At 33.0% G+C, this 17360-nt stretch overlaps 1 pseudogene; it reads left to right on the forward strand.

Moving 5' to 3' along the window:
* The first annotated feature begins 3936 nt into the window (after positions 1-3936).
* LOC149536556 (enoyl-CoA delta isomerase 2, peroxisomal pseudogene) lies at positions 3937-4959 on the forward strand (annotated as a pseudogene).
* The last annotated feature ends 12401 nt before the right edge of the window (positions 4960-17360 follow it).

A 17360-nucleotide genomic window follows, 5' to 3' on the forward strand; every position in this document is an offset into this window, starting at 1 on the left:
CCTTGACCATAGAATGGCCTAAGAGTTTCTATCCAATAATAACATAACCATAATGGGCGAACATTGGAAGCTCAACAAGTTTTGGTCCTTTTTATATCTAAGATTTATAAAATTGAAAATTTGCTTAACAATATTTTTGTTGTAAATTTATATTTTGATCTTTCCACTTTCTCTCTTAACGATACAAAACCTACATGTGTCATGTTGGAGTCGTCTTTGTTCCCACTTTTGAGGTTGTCACAATCTTTCCTTTTCAATGTCCTTGTATGCTTAAATCTAAAGATGAGAAATCATTTAGCAAATTTTAGAAAGAAAATAAAAAACTAGCTCACAAAATAATGATGGAACTTATTTAAAATAATAAGTAGAGGGATACAAATGAATGTATGATTCATATGTAATATTATAGTATAAGATATCGTATTAATAAATATCCTTAACTAGATATTCCAAATAATATTTAATAGGGCATCCTATACTATAATAACTATTAATATCTTATAGAATATGAATAATTTATTATATTATATGAATATACTATTAATAATAATATACTAATAACTATGTCCCACTTATAATATTAGCTCTAGAAATATTAAAATGTGGGATACAAGAGAAGATTGTTTCATTATTAATAATATTAATATTAATAGAATGTTTTACTAATTACACTCTACATTTTACACCATTTAATCATATTTACTTCCTCCTTTCTGTCAAAACTATTATTAGAAAGAAAAAAGAAGCATTTATGTACTTGATCTTGCCTACCAACCACATCTTTGAAGCTGCTTCTACAAAAAAAGGTAATGTTTGACATTCTAATAATATTCTCATTTCATTTATCACTTTCTTTTTTTCGCTTGTTAAGTAATCCAATACTCTTTTCTATAGATTGACATTTGTTGAATTCAAAATCATGTTCACTAAAAAAAAAAGAGTAGACAAATTCAAGTATGTCAAGTGACCTTTTCGATTAGAGGTACTGGTAGCTCGTCCTCTCCAGAAAAGAAAATTAGAGGACGATGGTGGAGAAATCGCAAGTGGGATTGGAAGGAAACCCTACGAAGTTAGGTGCGAGAAATTGGAATGATGTAATTGCAATTGGGTATGGTTTTGCATCCTAGTTTTCTGTTGCCAAGATCAAACTCTAAGGTTTTGACTAGCCATGTTAGCATTCCTTTTAGCAAGTTTTTGAGCAGGATTAGCAATAATCAAGTGTAGAAAGTTGAAGTTGATGGCATGCATTTTACATTCTGTTTGAAGCCGAAAGTCGATAGCCCACCAAAAATTGTGGTGGTTTTGGATCAGACAACAACATGTTTTTTGTACATGACTACAAGGCCAACTAACATTAAAATTCCCTATGAGAAGATGCTAGAAAATCAAGTTGAATTTGGAGCCACTAATAAGCGGTCTAGTGGTTTTCTTATTTCTGTATTGGTATGTTATAGTTGGTATTTATTGATAGTACACATGCATATAATAAACTTGGAAACCAATCATCAAACTGATTAGCATTATTATTAAAAAATATATACTTAATGTTATACCATAGAAGCTCTAATTGCATAACGTACATAATTATGAATTCTATCAAGAAGTTTAGTTACTCACGCAGTCAATACTAAACGAGGATGGTCCCTGACAAGACTGTCCATCTCATCAAAATTGTCACTACCAGTTTGCCAAATGATATACCATTTGGATGCTGAGGAATTTCAATGTTTGGGTTTTTAAGTTCTACATAGTCTGTAATAGCTGATGAATATCTTTTTAAATAAAATTGTGTAAAAAATTATCTTGAGTAGGAAACTATCGCCTAAAACTCTCAAATGTATTTTTTGAATGTTACCATTTTAATTACATTTACTTTATGTAATAATAATTATTTTTCATCACTAGATTTATTTTGAATATAGTATATTAAATATAAAAATGTTAATATAATATTATTTAGAAGGTGCAAATTTTAATATAATTAAAATGTGCTAGTGCCAATCATAAAGTGGGTCCACTATATGTGTATTTGTGTGGTGAAACACATTTTCCATAGCTGTGTTAACAAAATGTGGAAGACATGCACTTTACTCTATCTAGGATGTACACATTGAGATTAGATTATCTTTACATTGCTTACATTTGTTATTATTATAATGTTTGATATATATATATATATATATATATATATATATATATATATATATATATATATATATATATATATATATATATATTTTTCATTCATAAATATAAAAATTAATTTTTACATACATACATACATATATATATATATATATATATATATATATATAATGTTTAATGTCTCTTTATCTCTTCTTCTTTATTAATCTCCTACTATCTTCCCATCTACTTTTAACTTCCTCTCTTCTTTATCTCTAGACATGTCTCCCCTTCTCTCTGTCTTTCTCACTCCCTCTAATGGACCTCGCCCCACACCCTCCCCTCACCCACCCACACTCTTCTCTACCCCTTCTCTCCTTATTTATCCCTTTCTCCATTGTAGACATAAAACAAGCATGTTGGTGACAATTCAAAGGTTTAATATCAAACATTCATGAAAATTGATGCATATTTCCTTTGAAGCTATCACTTGTCCATTAGAACATTTGCTAACAAACAAAATCCTTTTCTCAATGAACTATCGATTAACCTCATCCTCATTTACTACATAAATGCATGTGAAAAAGACCATTTTTTTGCTTTATTGACTTTTCACCCATTTTTTACACACTTGTTGCACACCAAGATCATTTCCAACATCCCAATTCCATTAGGGGAAAAACAAAAAGTAGAAAAATATATAAATAAAGTATGTAAAAAGAAGGACTAATGAAACAAATGAAATATTCATGACGTCTTTTGTCAACATGTATTGTGAAAAGTGGCTTTGCATCATGCATATTGTTTCAATGAGCATGTACAAATGTCTTGGCATTTTTATAAATTGACAAATCTTCATGCCACATGGAATCTCTAATCCTAAACTATATTATAGAAGATTATATCAAATACAAGATGCAAATGGAATTGATTGAGGTTTGTATCATTCTTATTAAGTTAGGAATTGATGAGGAAAAGTGTGAAGCCAAAGAGTCTATATGAGATGGAGTAGTTACAACTGAGGAATTGTGCAATTATATTCAATGAATTTGGAAATTAAAAACCCTTACATGACTAATTGCATGATATTGCAAATGTTTCATTTAAATGTATTTATAGTTCAAAAAATGTACTATTCAAATCAACTCTTGAATTGTGATGTTGTACAATGTTTGAACCTCTAAAAAAAATAGTGATATGTATATGCCACTATTCTATATAAAAATTTGATTATATGTTATCAATTTGAAATCTTACCATTAATTTTACATCTCTTAATTTTTTCTTTTCTAATAAAATCTATTGGCGTACCCCTTGCACCTCTTTCCGATGCAAGTGCTAGTCAATCTGTCGGCTTGGTAGACGCTTGCGTGATTCACTACTCATGAAAACGTAAATAAAGTTCTTTTTGGTGAATAAAAATAGCACTGCACATGGGCTGCTGTCGGGAAGTAAATTTCTTGTCCACACAAGCCTGACGAAAGAACACAGAAACCGATCAGGATAAGCGATTCATTAATAAAAGTTGTCGCTGCATCTGTGCCCTGCCTGATTACTGGTGAACCTTAAATGAATGCAATAATGTTTTCCAACATGAAATACGCAATCCAAACTTGAAGTATTGCCTCCGAACAAGTCTTTATTTTGACCAGCAATACGTCAAAATAAATTGGCCAACCATCAAACCTAAATCGTTAGGTAAACCTCCCGGCGTTGGAGAATGAAGGACCCCACAAACGGAGGGATGAACTGTTTGGCCTCCTCTATTAAACACAACGGTTCATGCCCAATATCTCCACAAGTTCACAGAGAAACAGAGGGCAAGCAGCACTTTCATGTTTTTATTGGTTGAGTATTTTAAGAAGGCGCGGAGGCAGAGACGATGTGCAACCTGGAGAAGCGAGGGAAGGTGTTCGTCCTTACGTTGCTTGGAGATGACGACCACAGATTTAATCCCACCACGATTGACGCCATATGCGACGCCCTTAAAGAGGTCGAGCAATGCACTGACGCAGCAGCCCTGGTAACCACCAATGCAGGAAAATACTTCTCCAACGGCCTCGACCTGCGATGGATTGCAGAGAGCCCTGGTGACCACCTTGACATTATTAGGGAGAAATTCGAGAAGATGTTGGCGGCCTTCATGAGACTTGGCGTTCCGACCATGGCGGCCATTGGAGGCCATGCGGCTACGGGCGAGCTGATTGTGGCACTGGTGCACGACTACCGTTTCATGACGGAGGGGTGATCTGTGTTGTACATGAGCGAGCTCGACTACGGGATGCATCTTCTGCGGAGTCTGATGGTGCTCATTCGGAGCAAGTTGCATCCTGCTGCTCTGCGCGACGTGGTGTTGGGAGCGAGTAAGGTGAGTGCGCAGATGGGGTTGGAGAGAGGAATGCTAGACAGCGTTTGCGAGGACCCGGCGGAGACGTTGGAGGCGGTAGTGAGAGAGGCAGAGAAGATGGCGGAGAGGGGTTGGAAGAGGGAGGTTTACAAAGCCATGAGGTTGGCTTCCTTTCCTGGTGTTGTGGAGGAGCTCGATGCACATCGTGATTCCTATCACTTTGGATAATTGTTTTCGTCATTGCACTGGTCTCGAAATTTCTATGGAGTTTTTACAAGATAGTGTAGGCTAAGTGCTTTGATGGATCATGGAGGCATTTAACAACACTAATTAGAAAAAGGCTCTCGAGACCAGGCAAAATATACTAAAGACAAAAAAAAAAAAGGGTTTAACATGTTTTTGACAGATTCTGATTTTTTTGTCAATTTTGTTGTTTTTATAACAAAATATGCAGATCATGAAGAACAAATGCTGAAAATTTGACAAAATTTCATTGTGTGTTCAATTTTTTTAAATTTGGTCAACAGTGCATTAGGTATGGAGGATAGCAGCATCCATTAGAAAAATATTTGGGGTTCAAACTGTCTTGCGTGTCAGCAAGGACAGCAGTGATGGTATTGGCTTTCTAGGTTTTTGCAGTTCAATAAGTTAAAATTGCCTTCTCTACATCTGTGCTAGAGGATTTTATTTATACAACATTAAATAGATAGCCACAGAGTATTTAAAAATGTGTTAAAAAAAGAGAAAGTATTTATGTCATCACTATTTAAGGAGTAAGTGCAAGTTTTCAATAATATTTTTAAATTTTTTTTATAATACTATTATATTTAAATGTTGTATTATCGGTAATAGAATTTTAGAAATATAAAATTTAAAGAATAATTTCCTTTTTGCTGTAGGAAAAAAATTATCATTTTGAAATGGGAAATTTCATACTTCTAATTAAAGTTCAAATCAAGAAAGTATCGTAATCCAACAAAAATCAATTGAATTCACAAGTTGTGAGTTGAACCATAAAAATGAATGAACAACTAAACTAGCCATAGTCCACACTAAACTAAATTGAAGGAAGTTGGACTTCCTTCCATTCCTTGTTAAGATCTTTAAGTGTTTCTAGGAAATAATTTTTTTTGTCTTTACACATTACAATTAATTGTATTATGTCCCACTTTATCTGTACCAAGTCTATCTTTTTCACACTATATGGTTATCAACTAGACCTCTTTGCATTTCCTTCTTTTGGTCTTCTTGTACTCCATCTATTCCCATAACCCATTTTGTTCTTCTTGTACTCGATATATTCCCATAAGATGTTAAAAGAGGAGATCATTCCATCCATCTTATCTTTATTGAATTTGACAACCTCAATGAAAAAACTGTTTATTTGGTTTTGGTTGGATTTGACAATCCTCTAAGCACTTATCATCTCCTATTTCTCCTCATCAAAGAAAATAAGGGCTTTACAAGAAAGTTAGGCAACAATTTTCCAATTGATGCCTCCTCTCTACACACAGATCCCTTTTCCACATGAGTATCTTTCTCCAACAAAAGAAAGATATCAATGTGTGTTTTATTCTCCTTAACCACATAATTAGGCTCATGATTAGTATCCTTGGAAGGAGGAGAGCTCTTATTTATAGGTGGATATTTGATAGTAACAGTAAGGGCCCCACTAGTTTTAGGGCTGGGTTTAGAAATATCCCTTAGAGGAGGTTCCTTTCATTTTAGAACATACTTTTGGGATGGTATATAGTCAACATCCTCATTCTCATTGGAAACAACCTTCTTTTTATAAGAGGAGGACTTAATAGAAGGTCAACGATCTCTACACTTACTTCATTCCTATTTGAGTAAATATCATTATGACCAGTACCCTTCTCATTATAATGTATCCTTGCAATTTTTCTGGAACTCCTACTCAATTTGTGCAGGAAGGTTATCTAAATCATTCAAGGCTCTAGTCTTCTCAATAATAAGTATGATTAAATCCTCATTTATAATGGGAGCTAAGGGTTTTTTCTTATGAGATTCAATACCATGATTTAGGGAGGACATCAAATAAAATGGAATAGAAATGCAAAAATCATAGAAAAAATGGCTCAAAATAACAAAATAATAACTAAAACGATTTCCAAATTTTCCATCCAAAGTTACATACTACATAATAACTTCCACTACATCTACTTAGGGGTTCTATAGAGATGTTCACTCAAAATACCTATCACTTGTTGATATTATATTTAGTTTAGCATGTATTAACATTAAATTGTATCATTGTAGACATTTTGAAATTCATATCAGAATTTATCTAGACATAATTTATCTTGGAGTGTGTTCAACAATTACAATACAACATATAAATAAAAAGGGAAAGAAGATCTAAATTAAGTGTTAACTATTTATTAATAAATCTTATTAATGTATGTATTATTCTTTAGAATATTTCAAAAGTAAAATAGAACACCAAATAAAAATATATATAAAATGGTTCAAAACCTTTCTATATAAGTTTCTAAGATTGATGATATAAAAAGAAACTATCATCATTAAAACCATCAATCAATATGGCCTTACATGCATCAACATATAAATATTTGTTATCTTATTATTTTTTACATATCCTCCACCTTTATGTATTTATGATATGAATTCATAAAACATTTAAGTATTTGACAATAAAATATCAATGTTCTTTATCTTATTTTCACATGTTCCATACATTCATGAATTTATGATTTAGATCCATGAAAAATGTAAAAAATGACAATAAAAGAGAAAAATATAAATTGCTATCTATAGTACTCATAAAAAATAATTATTATTAGAATAAAAATATAAAGAATGCTTACAATTTTCAATATAAAAGAAAGATTATCATTATTATCATCGAATCATCCATTCCTCTTACTGCAACTAGGAAAATCATTTGAACATAACTCCTTAAAACTTTATAGAACTATTCATTAATACAATTATATTGTCATAAACATATTTACTACAAAATAAAGATGCATGTCTACATTGTTATGAAGCTGTATATTACAAATAGATTTGTATTTAATATTAATTTAGTGTCATGTTAAGAAAGAGTTATAAAAGGAAAAATACCACCAGTTTTCAAAACAAGCACATTCATAATCTTTTGTCTTGTATTTTAATACAAATTAAACAATTTCGATTATACTCTTTTCATAAATAAAGACAATATAAAATTAATAATACAATACATATGATTAACATGAACCCTTGTAATATAATACTCTGTATGATATGAAGCCTAAAATTAAATTATTAATACATTTAACACGTACACATCTAAAACTATAATCTACAATATACTTTAAATGGCACAAAAAACTTTCCGCCTCTTCAATTCTACTGCACGCCAGTGGAATAAGGAAGCAATCCCATGAGATAGGGGCTGGGAGGGGTGTCCAGCTCATCATCCGATGCAATGAACAGAAAACCCATTTCATTTCCCGAGTCGTCGCCGTCAAGAGATCGAAAGTCAGCCTCCACAGATGTTTCATTTTCAGCAGAACAGCAGGAATTTATCTCTTGTTCCAAGCTTTTCATGACGCCACAGAGGAGATCCTCGTCCATCACATTTGTCTCGTCTTCTACGTCTTCCAGCATACGGATCAGCCTGTCAAAATGCACATCCCATGCCATTTCTCCTTCATTTTCATCTGTGTTGTGTTTTCTGTGAGATATTTCGGCCATTTGAAATGCCTTCAAAATGATTTCCAGCTCGCAAACTTAATTAAAAGGCGAATGACACTGGTAGAGCACATAGAGAGTTTATTATATAGAGCGAAACAAAGTGGGGTCGATTCACAGTGAATGGGGTCACGAATACGAACAAATAGATATGTTTGTGAATAACAAGCAGTTAACACGGGCGTGAGTCGTTTGGAGGTTGTCTCAGAGGGAGACAATTGGACGGTGGCCTAAATGGTAGATTAAGTATCATATGTTATTTCCTTCAATACCAACACGCGTAACAGTAGGTATTAAAAACCACCGAGACTTTAATCCTCTACCGCTGGAGTAACCGTCTACAGCTGTGAGATGTTGATGTTCACGCAACATTTCTCATCGTAATCCAATGACGATTTGTATGTTCAAGATAGCCTCCTAAAGTCTTATCTCAATATCTTCTCTCACGGAATGTGATAGCAAGGTTTTTTCCGTTTGTGTGGAAGAGATTTTTTAATTTTACAATTGTTTCTGTATTACTTTTTCAAGATTAAAACATATGAACTTAGGAACTTGTTCGTTTAATTGAATTCTTTTCCAGTTTTGCTTTATTTTATTATTTTTACTATATTCTAAAGTTTTTGATAATTTTTTTTTTAATTAAAGAATGGGAATGAAATAAATCAATTAAAAAAGAGTATAAAATTAATGATGAGGTCTGAAAGAGATTAGTTTCTTTTTTTTAAAGATGAAAGGTCTCTAATCAAATAATAGATCTTTAATCTTTAGAAGAACATTACATGTTTGTTAGTCTTAATTATCTTTTTCATTTATTAATGTTTTAGATATTATTGTCAATATTATCTTTTAAACACAATATACAAGATTGAGTGCCTAGTTCAGACTGAGAAAACTCTTATCAATATGAGGAAACCATGTTTTCGTTTAAGGGTTAAAATGGATTTTTAGAGGGGCCCTGAAACCCCAATAGTCTTTACAAAATAAGACTTCAAGTGTAACTATAAAATTAGTGCTAGAATAGTCAACCAACACCCCTAGTTAACCAACTACCCAAAAAAGACCAACAAATAGATAGGGACTAGAAACAACAACAAAATCAAATGACTAATCTATTCTTAGAAAAACAAAAAGACAAATACCAAGGGGCAAACAAATCAAACCAGCATTATCTTGCGTTTTGTGCCATCTCCTCCTCATTTTCCTTAATCTTCTCGGTGAATGCTTTGACATCCTCTTTAATCTGTTCATCAATCTTGGCCTTTAATTTCCTAGCAGTAGATATGGTTCTCTTCTTACTTAGTGTCTCTTATGTGACCTTAGCCTTGTCCAAGTCCAAGGCCATGATGTTGTCTGCCTACATATCCACAATTTTAGCAATTTTATTCATACTTTCCACCGAGGCTTCTATCAACTTCTGGTAATTGTTGATCAAAGTAGAGGTGTTTCTTTCCAAATTCTCAATTTTGTTCTGCCAATCCTTGTATCTTTTCCTTCACATTTTATTACCAACATTACCACTCCTTACCTCCCCATTGAGCTTGTTATTAATGCCCTCCATTTTTGCATTTAGGGCTTTGTTATTGACATTGATATTTTTAATGGTGTTGAAATTCTATTGCTCCATTCTAGAAATGTACATATAAATTGATTTTCTATTTGGAGAACACCCAACGATGGTTGAATATTAGTAACTTTCAAGTCTTCCTCCAATAATTTAACATGGACCTCATCCACATAAACAATATTGGCGATAGGGAACTGTCTCTCTCTATTTTCCTCATTCTTCTCCTTAGACTCTTTAGGGGCTGCATCGAGAGGGGAATTCTTTGTCTTAATGTACACATCATGTGTCACATTTTCCCCAATGACTTACAACACAAAGCCTCTTTATCATAATCATCCTCATCTTCACCAATCTCCACATTTTTAAATTACTCCTTGTTTTCACCCGTTTCCCTAGTTTTGCCTCCCCTCTCCTCCTTCTAGAAACATAAGCAAAGAAGGGACAAGTACTAGGTGGCCTAATTTTTTTTCCACTAAACCACCAGAGAGATACCTCTTTGCTTCCTCCTTCATTTCCTTATAGTTCATACTCTTCCTATTTCTTTTAACCAACTCCCTTTTCACTTCTCCCAACTTAGTCATCAATCTCTTGCCTTTATCTTTACTACTAATTAGGGTTTTAGGGATTTTTTCTTTTTTAGCAAGGTTGCAAACGGAGAGTTTCCTTCGCACAATCCATCATAAACTCAAAAATTAACCAGACCAACCCTTAATGAAGAATGGGTTTGTTAGGTTTCGCCTTATACTCCTTAAAGCAATGAGCAAGCAAACACAATAGATAAAATGAGAAACAAACCCTAATTTTATATCAAAAATCATGAAATACGACAAAATGATAGTTATGAGCTTTATCATACCTCTCATTACAAGTCACATAATGGATTATGAGTTTAATAATAGATTTTCACAATTTTTAAATGGAAGAAGAAACCATAACACCCCACCACACATACCTTCCCTTTATCTAACAAGAGCCCTATCCCTAACCTCAGGAAATTTACTAACTGCTTCCTCTACAATTTTTTTGTTTCGGTATAAATTCATACCTTTTCTTTTGAGCTCTATTATCATAACCATAATATCTATATCCAATTTGAGAAGCTTCACAAAAAGAGTCACCATGTTCATGTTCCAACCATTGCTAAATGCTTGTATAATCAATGCTTGGCATGTTTCATTTTAGTAATCTAAGGCACTAGATCACCTTTATCCAACTTCTCCCATACTTCTAGTTCTTTTTTCCAAAAATTACAGTTCCCTGAATTCCTTCTTTTCAAACCTCCACCCATGGTGATACATTTTCAACTTTCTTCAAGACTAGATGAACTCAAAATGCAACTTTTTATGAATGGAGAAATTCTAAAATAAAAGCTCAAAAGGAAAAGCCAAACACAAAATATGAGATATTTTTTAAAATTTCGATGCATAACCTTAAAATAAGTACAATCATCATTATACTTCATGTCCAAATGCATATTTTTTACTAATAACAAGATATTTAAAATCTCAAACTTTACAAAACACCTTGTCATGATTGAATGTTGCTTTTAGATTTTTATACCCTCTTAAATACTCATTCCACATTATGTGTTTCAAACTAGCAACAACAATGTTGGAATGAACATCTACCACATTGTTTGCTTCACTATACATGTGGCTTATGGCCATGTTTTCTAGATTATTAACAATAGAAAATAATTATCACATTATATTATGTATCAATCATGATGCTTTGACCTTTTTTTATAAAAGGTTAAGAATAATCATGGAGTCTCCCTCTATCCATAATTGCTTGCAACTATAATTGACTGCTAGTGTAAACCCATGGAGAAGACCCATTTCTTTTGTTAAGTGGTTGGTTTGACATCCAAGAGGAGTTGTCTCGACTTTGACCTTATTGCCATTTTCATTACGTATAATTGCCCCATAACCAACAGCCCTCATATTCCCCTCGGTAGCCCCATCGAAACTCAAGTTGATCCACCCTTTTGGTGTTCAATCCCATCTTACATGTTTTGTTTTGACATTATTAAATTGTATTTAGGCATTTGAAAGCTATCTACAATGATCTCTTTGTCAAAATCCTCCTTGTATTTGTAGCTACTGTGATAATTTTTCATTGCATCAAGTTTGATTCTAGTAGCCCATAGAGTTAGTGTTTGAAAGACATCCCTGAAGACCTTATTATTTCTTTATTTTTAGAGGTTCCATGAGACATGGGGGGGAAATAATAACCATAGACCTTTTTCCACTAGAGGAAAACAACAATGTCACATAGTCCAAAGCTCATTCACCATCCCAAGAAAGATCTACTAGAGGTTCTAACTTTGGAGGAAACACATCCATGTCTCCCATGCATAAGGATACTATAAGAAAAATGATCTCTAGACTCCAAGGCACTTTCACAAAGAAAAAACCTATTATAAAATAGAAATAACTCTTATCATCAGATTTTCAATCATTAGGATCTTGTTTTGAAGCACAAGCCAAAGAAAAATATTAATTTTTGGTATTAGATGTTGGTTCCATGCCTTAGCCCAAACTTGGAGGGTTGGGGGGGGGGGTCGCACATAGGATTTTGTAGAGAGAAAATTCCTAAAGCTATTGAGTTGCAATCACTAGCATTGCTTTCCCAAATAACTCTATCTAGTTCATTCCATACTAGAGCTACAAAGCTAAGATCAATCGTTAAGGAAGAAAAAAATGGATCAAGAGTAGTGATATCCACCTATTTTCCATTCTTCCACTATTCCACGACCTAAGATCCAAGCCAAAGAATACATCTACCCTTGAAGGGTACAAACCTCATCAAAGAAGAAATTAGTTCCTAAAAAAGCCACTTATCTTCCCAAAAATCCACATTACTACCATTGCCCACTTTCCATCTAGCAATGGATTTGATTAACTCTTTACTTTGTTGGATGCCATTCCATATGCTAGATCCATAAACCAGAGTTTAGGAGCTCAAGAAATCCATAATATTTATATTATTGAGTAGGTACTTACTCTTTAGGATTTTGTTACAATATTTGTCATCTTAAAAAACGGACCAGATTTGTTTTGCCAACAAAGTAGAGTTAAAAACATGTATTGAGAGAATAAGCTTCCATTCTCATTTGGATTATAGAATTTTTCCCAAGCAACCAACACTTTTTTTATCCTCAATACTAGACTAGAGAGAATTCCTCTGGATTTTTTGAATGGTATCCAAGAATTTACAAAGAATTATTTTTTGCAAGAGCACAAACTAATAGGTTTTGTAAAGTTGACGTTAGAAGTTGAAGTTTCCCATCTTGACAAAGAAGGGAAACTTTCAAGATGGCCAAATTAGAATTAATTATATTAACCAACTTATTCCATAAGGCCTTTGAAGGTTTCAATCCTAAAGGAAGACCCAAATAGGAAGCTGACAAACCCTCATATTTACACTACAAAATTCTAGAAATATTCTCTTGTCCAGAAATAGGGGTATTGATAAAGACGTTAAAGCTTTTCTCACATTTGATCAATTGACCAAAAGCCTTAGTATACACCTGAATACAATCTTTAAAGCTTCTATCTTCCTTAATCAAATTATCCCCTAGCATAATTTTGACATCAACAAACTACTCCTGATATCAAGTGAGATCATTATAGGATGGCTTAAGACCAACTATCAATCCTTTTGACACACGGGCACTAACAAATCTTTCCAAGGTCTCCACCATGATTGAAAAAATAATGGAAGAGGTGATCCTATTTTCTCAATCCTCTAGTAGGTTTTATTTTTCTTGAAGAGGATCCATTAATAATAACCACTGATGAAGGTGTCCCAACCAGTAGAGCAACAAGTTGAGTGAAACAATCAGCAAAAGTAAACTTCTTCAAAACTTTGAATATAAAGTCCCAATCAGCTCTGTTATAAGTCTTAGAAAAATCCACCTTGAGAAGAAAGCCATGAGAATATTGGTTGAATGAATCACCTCATGGAGTTTGATTATGGAGTCCAAAAGTTTCTTTTTCAACAAAGAACTATTCTACTAAAGCAAAACTATGGAAGGAATGATTATCAATAATCTAGAAGAAAGAACTTTAGAAAACACCTTATAAACAAAATTACAAAAACTTATTCGTTTGAAAGCTTCCACTATTCTAGCACCTTTTTTTTAGCATCTTACCAGTCCTATTCCTCTTGGGAGATCAATCAGACAGGGTTGTCCCATTGTCCCTTCCCTCGTGATAGAAACTGATGCTTTATTGTATTTTCTTAGAGCTGCCTCCCTTAGTCCCCTTATCAAAGGTCTCCTCCTCCCTAATGAAGATACTTTATTGAATTCCCAGTTTGTTGATGACACTGCATTATTCCTGGAAGTTGAGGAGATCATTTTTTGTAATACCTTGGATATAATTGACTTTTTCTATTTTGCCTCAAGTGCCAAAGTTCCTCCACATAGATCCTCAGTTCTAGGTTGGTCTGACTCTCCCCGTAACTTTTTACAGTCAATGTGTTGGAAATGGAAAGCCCCTAATGAGATTTTCAAGTACCTTGGTATCCCTTTTTTTTCAATCCATCAATTAAAGATATGTGGGAGTGAGTTTTTGATAAAATTCAAAAGAATTCTACTAAATGGAAAATTCACTATCTCTTTTTAGTCGGGAGGGTTCAAGTTGTTCAGAAAGTTCTGTCTTCTCATCACCTCTACTTTTCATCTACTTAGTTGATGAAAAATCATCAAATGGATAAGATTGAAAATATATTGAGAGAGTTTTTGTGGTTTGATGGGATAGGCAACAAGAAAAGACATTGTGTGAATTGGTAGTGGTGTTGTTAACCCAATTAATATAGTGGATTGGGATTGAAGGTTCTAAAAAAAATCCTATTTCTCTTGCTTCTAAGTGGATTTTAAAGGCTATATATGGAAATGAACCTTTGAAATTTTTAATTAGACATAACATTCAATTCTCTACCATTTCCAAAGGTTAAAATTGGAGAAATATTCCATTCTGTGACATGTTATTAGGTGAGTTTTAATCATGATATATGGATCTAATGTATTTTCTTCCCTATGGAAGACTTCAACCCATTTAAGGATATTCCTACCAATTAGAATAGTTGTTGGCTCTTCTCCATCTTATGTTGTGTCAGATAGATAAAATTGGTGGGGTTTGTATCTAAATGGAAAACCTTTGGCACTTACACAAATTTTCTTAGCAAAACATTGGAATGTACTAGGTGTTTCTTTACTTACTGATCTAATGATTGACAACCTTATGGGAACATGGGATGAGATTAGAACTAGATATGGCATCACATATAATTAGAGAAAAAAATATACACTAATTTGCAAGGAAATTGACATATGTAATCTTTCAAAAGTTATTGATTCTAATAGTTTCCTCAAACAATTGATGTGGTGTGATGAAATAGTGATTAATGAATTAAACTCAAAGAAGATATATAATATGCTTTTCTTGGATACAAATATCTCTCAAAGAGTGATCCAAGGGTGGGGATTGTATTCCCCATTTTTTGATTGGTCTTTCTTTTTTCAATATTTTTGGAAATCAAAAGAGGACCCCAAAAAACTATGTTTTAGATGGTGACTATTACTTTAAAAACTTTCTTTAGGATCTAATATGGAGTCCTTAGGTCTTACTCTTGGACATTGCAAGGTTTTTGATTTAACTGAGTCTTTTGAACATGTTTTTTCACTATGATATTGCTATCATGATCTGGTCAATTTTTTTAGGTAACCCCATTGTATGGAATTTGAAACCAGGTCTCTCTTAGAGTTCTTTAAACAAAAAGATAGATAGCTTATTGGGTTTACTTGTACACGCACACATTTTTTCATTATGTCTCAGTTGTCATTCTCTCTAGAAATCTCTATGGTTTAGTTTATAATGTTGTTTTGAGATGGTATATTTCTTATCCATAAAGATGATGTCAAGGCCTTCCGATATATCAACTAGTTTAAAGATATGATGGACTCGAATGATATGAGGCAAATTAAAAGAATGATGGAAGATTTGCACATCTCTACTAATACTCAATAATCGACTCCTGCTGTCAGTGCTAGTGATGAGAATAAGCTGAATAGTGATTATGATTCTAATGATTATGGTTCAACAGGATGGAATGATGAATTATTTCATATAGCTTTCCTACAAGCATTAGACTCTAATGATGGATGGGGCCCGACTATAAATGAATAACATGTTTTGAAACCGATAAGCAGTCATACCTTTTTTGATAGTGTTGTAAATATTAATTCCCTCTAGTTACATTTCTCAAGTTGATTAAATAGGTTTAATACCTTGTAAGTAATGTTTAGCAGTGATCCTAGACATTAAATTACTTGATGTAGAAAGTTACTCTATGCTGAATAGTTTTAGCTAAACTTATTGTAATCAATTTTTTATATACTATTCTAATACTGAATCAAAAAAATGAAGGTAGAGTTAAGTTTCTTAGGAAATTTCTTGGATTCAAAAAAAATCTTTAACTGCTACACATACCTCTAACCTAATAGTTTTCCAAAAATCTTGAAATAAGAACATTAGGAATCCATCAGGTCTAATGGATTTCTCTCCTTCAAAAGAGAACATTAATTTTTGTATTTCATCCTTAGATGGAATGACAAGCAACATTTTGCTAATATCCTCATCCAACAAAGAAGGAATAGATGCTAGGAGATGATTTTGAGTATTAGGAAAAAGATTACCATCTCTTTATTCAACAGATTAGAGAAAAAGTTCACAAAAACCTCAGATATATCCCCATCGGGACACACATCACCATTCCATGTAGAAATATTTGAAATTCTTTTATAAGCTCTATGTTTAGAAGCTACAAGATGAAAAAACATAGTGTTCCTATATCTAGCCTTTAGCCAAAGTACTCTTGATCTTTATCTCTAATAAAGCTCTTCTTTGGTCACAATATCATGATACTTCACAAGCAACTCATTTTCCTTATTTACAAAACCCTGAGAATCCTATCCCTCTTGAATTAGTTTTTGAACTTCATCCAAACCAACTTTAATAAGTGATTTTTGAAGGAAGATATCTCCAAAAGTCTCCTTGTTCCAAACATTGACTATATTTTTAATATGAATTTTTTTTTAATCTATCTTAAACACAACTGACCCTTCAACCTCCATGTTCCACCAGTCTTGTACAAGAGAATCAAAATTGGGATGTTCAACCCATATCCTTTAAAACCTAAAAGAAAAATTACACTTGACCACCAAGGGCTCAGCCATCAAAGAAATAGGGAAGTGATCATACCCTATCTTTGTGATAGAAGAGAGAGAACAATGAAATCTATCAAACCAATCACCTAAAATAAGAGCTCTATCAAGCCTTACCTAAATGATATGCTTACCCCTCTTGTGGTTGGACCATGTGTAGCAACATCCTTGGACATCCACATCTAGAATAGCATGCAAGTTTATCAAATCCATAAAATTCATCTTACCATTCAAGTGAGCTTGGGTAGAAATTGTTAGAAACAATATTCCACCAAGTTAACATAGGGGGGAGGGGGAGGGTGGTGAATCAATTATCCAATAATTATCAACCTTAACTAATCTTAACCATTCAATTAAAGTAAATAGCAAGCATA

The sequence above is a fragment of the Cupressus sempervirens genome, chromosome 10, assembly GCF_028749045.1.
Source record: "Cupressus sempervirens isolate cs-2001-9-10 chromosome 10, ASM2874904v1, whole genome shotgun sequence".
Lineage (NCBI taxonomy): Eukaryota > Viridiplantae > Streptophyta > Pinopsida > Cupressales > Cupressaceae > Cupressus > Cupressus sempervirens.